Here is a 7,169-nt window from a genome sequence, read left to right as displayed (position 1 = left end):
TCGACCTATGAAGAATTCATTTTGCTTGTGCCAGTGTCATAATTGATTAAAATGTTGTTATAGGGTTTGAGTGGATGTGTTGAGTGAATGAGGATGAATGTTTGAAGATGGCTGTCGTGTTGACGCCAAGCAATGCTAAGCCCCAGGCTGTGACTACCTGCTGGGTGTGATTGGGTAGTCCTATCTCTGTTTCCATTACAGGGAGCTGTCCAGTATTTCAGCAACAGCAGCAGAGGCTGCAGACGAGGAGGGGAGAGCGGGCTGCAGAGTCCCCGGGTACGGAACGCTGCATGGCTGGCAGGGGCTGCACAGAGAAGGGCATCCTATCCGAGTGCGCATCTATCCGGCAGCCCTGGCATCACCACTAGGTAAGTCAGAGGGGGCATCTGGTGCATCATGCGGTGGGGGCATGTGAGTGCTGATAAGAAGCGGATTGAAGTGGGGGAGGTGCACGTCTTCCACTGATGGTGCTTTGGCGGAGGCTGCTGTTCTTCATGGCAGACGCTTGCTTTGTGTCGGCTCTTCTCGGGGCGCTGTATTTAAATGGCCGGGGATGGGCAAGAATGAGACCCTGCTGTTCTTATGAGGCACCCAGAGGACAAAGTGTTTGTGGGTGGAGGCGGCGGAGGTTTGAGGTTAACTGTGGTGCAGAGTTTGTATGCATCCGAAGTTAATGTTGAGGACAGATTGGGGGGGGGGAGAGAGTAAACAGAAGCATGAGAATGAGTGTGGAATAAAAGAGAACGTGCATTATACAAGGGATTGAGAGCAAAGGGAGGAGAGAGTTTGGGGAGGGGCGCATTTGGAGGGGAGCTAACGAGACCGGGAATGAGACAGAAATACACGAGAAGGTGTGAGAGTGGGGGCGAGAGGAGGGAGGAGTGCCAGGATGAGAGAATAGAGAGAAAAAGAAGGAAGGTGAACTAAGGAGAGTGCAAACAGGGGACGAGTCCAGAAAGAGAGAGGTTGGCAGGAGACAGAGGAAAGAGGGAGGTGACGGTGAAGCGGAGAAGGGTGGGCATCTGAGAGCAAGAGATCTAAAGAGGGAAAGCGAGGGGACCGAAGTGATGCGGGTGGAGAGGATGCTGGCGCATGTGATACGGAGAGAGATGGAGTAGAAGGAGGCGAGGATGACACAAAGTAGGATGGACGCGAAAGAGGAGACGAGGAGAGAAAGAACGAGAGGTGGATTAGTAAAGGGCCGAGAGGTGGGAGGATGAGGCGAGAGACCGGGCTGAGATTGTTTAAGAGAGTGTAGACAAGGGTGACATGGAGGAGAGAGAAGGTAAACACGGGATAGAGAGCAGATCAGCGATGAAGGAGAGATGCGCCAGTGACGGGCAGAAAAGAAAGGGCAGAAGAGGCATGACGGGCGAAGAGCAGGAAGGAGAGAGGTGCGTGCAGCGGGACTGCTGACTGAGCACCGATACCTGGGCTCGAAAGAGGGTGTTTATGTGGACGGGGAATTGAGAGAAATACATTTCCGTGTGTGTGTGAGAGAGAGAGTGCGGGCAGGAGGGGGGAGAGGGAGTGGAGCGTGGCGTGTATGTTTGAGAGTCAGTATGTTTGTGTGTGAGTGTGTGGGGGAGGAGAGGGAGTGAGTATGGCGTGTATGTTTCAGAGTCAGTTTGTGTGTGAGTGTGGGCGGGAGGGGTGGAGAGGGAGTGGAGTGTGGCGTGGATGTTTGAGAGTTAGTATGTGTGTATGGGGCGGAGAGGGAGTGGAGTATCGAGAAAAATGTTTGAGAGTCAGGATGTGTGTGTGTGGGGGCGGAGAGGGAGTGGAGCATGGCATGGTTGTTTGAGAGTCAGTATATATGTGTGGGGGCATAGAGGGAGTGGAGCATGGCATGTTTGTTTGAGAGTCAGTATGTGTGTGTGGGGACATACATGGCGTGTATGTTTGAGAGTCAGTATGTGTGTGTGAGGCGGAGAGGGAGTGGAGTATGGCATGTATGCTTGAGAGTCAGTATGTGTATGGGGAGAGGGAGTGGAGTATGGTGTGTATGTTTGAGAGTCAGTATGTGTGTGTGTGAGTGTGTGGGGGTGGAGAGGGAGTGAGTATTGCATGTATGTTTGAGAGTCAGGATGTGTGTGTGTGGGGGAAGAGAGAGAGTGGAGTATGGTGTGTATGTTGGAGAGTCAGTATGTGTGTAGGGGTGAAGAGGAAGTGGAGTATGGCCTGTATGTTGGAGAGTCAGTGTGTGTGTGGGGAGGGGCGGAGATGGAGTGGAGCATGGCGTGTATGTTTGAGAGTCAGTATGTGTGTGAGGGGGCGAAGACGGAGTGGAGCATGGCGTGTATGTTGGTGAGTCAGTATGTGTGTGGGGGTGGAGAGGAAGTGGGGTATGGCGTGTATGTTTGAGAGTCAGCATGTGTGTGTGTGGGTCAGAGAGGGAGTGGAGTATGGCGTGTGTGTTGGAGAGTCAGTATGTTTGTGTGGGGGTCAGAGAGGGAGTGGAGTATGGCGTGTATGTTGGAGAGTCAGTATGTGTGTGGGGAGGAGAGGGAGTGAAGTATAGTGTGTCTATTTGAGTCAGTAGGTGTGTGTGTGGGGGCGAAGAGGGAGTGGAGCGTGGCGTGTATGTTTGAGAGTCAGTATGTGTGTGTGGGGGTCAGAGAGGGAGTGGAGCATGGCATGCATGTTGGAGAGTCAGTATGTGTGTGGGGCGGAGAGGATATGGAGTATGGCGTGTATGTTGGAGAGTCAGTATGTGTGTGGGACGGAGAGGGAATGGAGTATGGCGTGTATGTTGGAGAGTCAGTATGTGTGTGGGGTGGAGAGGGAGTGAAGTATGGTGTGTATATTTGACTCAGTAGGTGTGTGTGTGTGGAAGGGCGGAGAGGGAGTAGAGTATGGCGTGTATGTTTGAGAGTCAGTATGTGTGTGTGGTGGGTCAGAGAGGGAGTGGAGCATGGCATGTATGTTGGAGAGTCAATATGTGTGTGGGGGGGCGGAGAGGGAGTGGAGCATGGCGTGCATGTTTGAGAGTCAGTATGTGTGTGTGGGGGGGTCAGAGAGGGAGTAGAGTATGGCGTGTATGTTTGAGAGTCCCTATGTCTGTGGGGGGGTCAGAGAGGGAGTGGAGTATGGCGTGTATGTTTGAGAGTCACTATGTGTGTGGGGGGGTCAGAGAGGGAGTGGAGTATGGCATGTATGTTTGAGAGTCAGTATGTGTGTGGGGGTCAGAGAGGGAATGGAGCATGGCGTGCATGTTTGAGAGTCAGTATGTGTGTGTGGGGGGGTCAGAGAGGGAGTAGAGTATGGCGTGTATGTTTGAGAGTCACTGTGTGTGGGGGGGTCAGAGAGGGAGTGGAGTATGGCGTGTATGTTTAAGAGTCAGTATGTGTGTGGGGGTCAGAGAGGCAGTGGAGCATGGCGTGTATGTTGGAGAGTCAGTATGTGTGTGGGGGCGGAGAGGGAATGGAGTATGGCGTGTATGTTGGAGAGTCAGTATGTGTGTGGGGGTGGAGAGGGAGTGAAGTATGGCATGTATGTTTGAGAGTCAGTATGTGTGTGGGGGTGGAGAGGGAGTGAAGTATGCTGTGTATATTTGACTCAGTAGGTGTGTGTGGGGGTCAGAGAGGGAGTGGAGTATGGCGTGTATGTTTGAGAGTCATTATGTGTGTGTGGGGGTCAGAGAGGGAGTGGAGTATGGCGTGTATATTGGAGAGTTAGTATGTGTGTGGGGGCGGAGAGGGACTGGAGCATGGCATGTTTGTTGGAGAGTCAGTATGTGTGTGGAGGGCGGAGAGGGAGTGGAGTATAGTGTGTATGTTTGAGAGTCAGCATGTGTGTGAGGGGTCAGAGAGGGAGTGGAGTATGGGGTGTATGTTGGAGAGTCAGTATGTGTGTGGGGGCGGAGAGGGACTGGAGCATGGCATGTTTGTTGGAGAGTCAGTATGTGTGTGGAGGGCGGAGAGGGAGTGGAGTATAGTGTGTATGTTTGGAAGTCAGCATGTGTGTATGGGGATCAGAGAGGGAGTGGAGTATGGCGTGTATGTTGGAGAGTTAGTATGTGTGTGGGGGCGGAGAGGGACTGGAGCATGGCATGTTTGTTGGAGAGTCAGTATGTGTGTGGAGGGCGGAGAGGGAGTGGAGTATAGTGTGTATGTTTGAGAGTCAGCATGTGTGTGGGGGGTTAGAGAGGGAGTGGAGTATGGGTGTATGTTGGAGAGTTAGTATGTGTGTGGGGGCGGAGAGGATATGGAGTATGGCGTGTATGTTGGAGAGTCAGTATGTGTGTGGGGCGGAGAGGGAATGGAGTATGGCGTGTATGTTGGAGAGTCAGTATGTGTGTGGGGTGGAGAGGGAGTGAAGTATGGTGTGTATATTTGACTCAGTAGGTGTGTGTGTGTGGAAGGGCGGAGAGGGAGTAGAGTATGGCGTGTATGTTTGAGAGTCAGTATGTGTGTGTGGTGGGTCAGAGAGGGAGTGGAGCATGGCATGTATGTTGGAGAGTCAATATGTGTGTGGGGGGGCGGAGAGGGAGTGGAGCATGGCGTGCATGTTTGAGAGTCAGTATGTGTGTGTGGGGGGGTCAGAGAGGGAGTAGAGTATGGCGTGTATGTTTGAGAGTCCCTATGTCTGTGGGGGGGTCAGAGAGGGAGTGGAGTATGGCGTGTATGTTTGAGAGTCACTATGTGTGTGGGGGGGTCAGAGAGGGAGTGGAGTATGGCATGTATGTTTGAGAGTCAGTATGTGTGTGGGGGTCAGAGAGGGAATGGAGCATGGCGTGCATGTTTGAGAGTCAGTATGTGTGTGTGGGGGGGTCAGAGAGGGAGTAGAGTATGGCGTGTATGTTTGAGAGTCACTGTGTGTGGGGGGGTCAGAGAGGGAGTGGAGTATGGCGTGTATGTTTAAGAGTCAGTATGTGTGTGGGGGTCAGAGAGGCAGTGGAGCATGGCGTGTATGTTGGAGAGTCAGTATGTGTGTGGGGGCGGAGAGGGAATGGAGTATGGCGTGTATGTTGGAGAGTCAGTATGTGTGTGGGGGTGGAGAGGGAGTGAAGTATGGCATGTATGTTTGAGAGTCAGTATGTGTGTGGGGGTGGAGAGGGAGTGAAGTATGCTGTGTATATTTGACTCAGTAGGTGTGTGTGGGGGTCAGAGAGGGAGTGGAGTATGGCGTGTATGTTTGAGAGTCATTATGTGTGTGTGGGGGTCAGAGAGGGAGTGGAGTATGGCGTGTATATTGGAGAGTTAGTATGTGTGTGGGGGCGGAGAGGGACTGGAGCATGGCATGTTTGTTGGAGAGTCAGTATGTGTGTGGAGGGCGGAGAGGGAGTGGAGTATAGTGTGTATGTTTGAGAGTCAGCATGTGTGTGAGGGGTCAGAGAGGGAGTGGAGTATGGGGTGTATGTTGGAGAGTCAGTATGTGTGTGGGGGCGGAGAGGGACTGGAGCATGGCATGTTTGTTGGAGAGTCAGTATGTGTGTGGAGGGCGGAGAGGGAGTGGAGTATAGTGTGTATGTTTGGAAGTCAGCATGTGTGTATGGGGATCAGAGAGGGAGTGGAGTATGGCGTGTATGTTGGAGAGTTAGTATGTGTGTGGGGGCGGAGAGGGACTGGAGCATGGCATGTTTGTTGGAGAGTCAGTATGTGTGTGGAGGGCGGAGAGGGAGTGGAGTATAGTGTGTATGTTTGAGAGTCAGCATGTGTGTGGGGGGTTAGAGAGGGAGTGGAGTATGGGTGTATGTTGGAGAGTTAGTATGTGTGTGGGGGCGGAGAGGATATGGAGTATGGCGTGTATGTTGGAGAGTCAGTATGTGTGTGGGGGCGGAGAGGGAATGGAGTATGGTGTGTATGTTGGAGAGTCAGTATGTGTGTGGGGTGGAGAGGGAGTGAAGTATGGCATGTATGTTGGAGAGTCAGTATGTGTGTGGGGGTGGAGAGGGAGTGAAGTATGCTGTGTATATTTGACTCAGTAGGTGTGTGTGGGGGTCAGAGAGGGAGTGGAGTATAGCGTGTATGTTTGAGAGTCAGTATGTGTGTGTGGGGGTCAGAGAGAGAGTGGAGTATGGCGTGTATGTTGGAGAGTTAGTATGTGTGTGGGGGCGGAGAGGGACTGGAGCATGGCATGTTTGTTGGAGAGTCAGTATGTGTGTGGAGGGCGGAGAGGGAGTGGAGTATAGTGTGTATGTTTGAGAGTCAGCATGTGTGTGGGGGGTCAGAGAGGGAGTGGAGTATGGGGTGTATGTTGGAGAGTCAGTATGTGTGGGGGGCGGAGAGGGACTGTAGCATGGCGTGTGTGTTTGAGAGTCAGTATGTGTGGGGGCGGAGAGGGAATGGAGTATGGCGTGTATGTTGGAGAGTCAGTATGTGTGTGGGGTGGAGAGGGAGTGAAGTATGGTGTGTATATTTGACTCAGTAGGTGTGTGTGTGTGGAAGGGCGGAGAGGGAGTAGAGTATGGCGTGTATGTTTGAGAGTCAGTATGTGTGTGTGGGGGGGTCAGAGAGGGAGTGGAGCATGGGGTGTATGTTGGAGAGTCAGTATGTGTGTGGGGAGGAGAGGGAGTGAAGTATAATGTGTCTATTTGAGTCAGTAGGTGTGTGTGTGGGGGCGAAGAGGGAGTGGAGCGTGGCGTGTATGTTTGAGAGTCAGTATGTGTGTGTGGGGGTCAGAGAGGGAGTGGAGCATGGCATGCATGTTGGAGAGTCAGTATGTGTGTGGGGCGGAGAGGATATGGAGTATGGCGTGTATGTTGGAGAGTCAGTATGTGTGTGGGGCGGAGAGGGAATGGAGTATGGCGTGTATGTTGGAGAGTCAGTATGTGTGTGGGGTGGAGAGGGAGTGAAGTATGGTGTGTATATTTGACTCAGTAGGTGTGTGTGTGTGGAAGGGCGGAGAGGGAGTAGAGTATGGCGTGTATGTTTGAGAGTCAGTATGTGTGTGTGGGGGGGTCAGAGAGGGAGTGGAGCATGGCATGTATGTTGGAGAGTCAATATGTGTGTGGGGGGCGGAGAGGGAGTGGAGCATGGCGTGCATGTTTGAGAGTCAGTATGTGTGTGTGGGGGGGTCAGAGAGGGAGTAGAGTATGGCGTGTATGTTTGAGAGTCCCTATGTCTGTGGGGGGGTCAGAGAGGGAGTGGAGTATGGGGTGTATGTTTGAGAGTCACTATGTGTGTGGGGGGGTCAGAGAGGGAGTGGAGTATGGCATGTATGTTTGA

The 7,169-nt window shown here is 52.7% G+C and overlaps 1 protein-coding gene across 2 annotated transcripts in view; it reads left to right on the top strand.

Moving 5' to 3' along the window:
- The first annotated feature begins 253 nt into the window (after nucleotides 1-253).
- SRRM3 (serine/arginine repetitive matrix 3) overlaps nucleotides 254-7,169 on the top strand; it is a 327,419-nt gene continuing 320,503 nt past the window's right edge. For both annotated transcript variants that reach the window (XM_069226720.1, XM_069226719.1), the window contains exon 1: nucleotides 254-368. The gene's annotated coding sequence lies outside the window, so the exon portion shown is untranslated. The remainder of the gene's footprint in view (nucleotides 369-7,169) is intronic.

The sequence above is a fragment of the Pleurodeles waltl genome, chromosome 3_2 (assembly GCF_031143425.1).
Source record: "Pleurodeles waltl isolate 20211129_DDA chromosome 3_2, aPleWal1.hap1.20221129, whole genome shotgun sequence".
In the NCBI taxonomy this organism is placed as follows: domain Eukaryota; kingdom Metazoa; phylum Chordata; class Amphibia; order Caudata; family Salamandridae; genus Pleurodeles; species Pleurodeles waltl.
The sequence above is the reverse complement of the archived record's forward strand: the minus strand, read 5'-3'. Positions and strand labels throughout refer to the sequence as shown.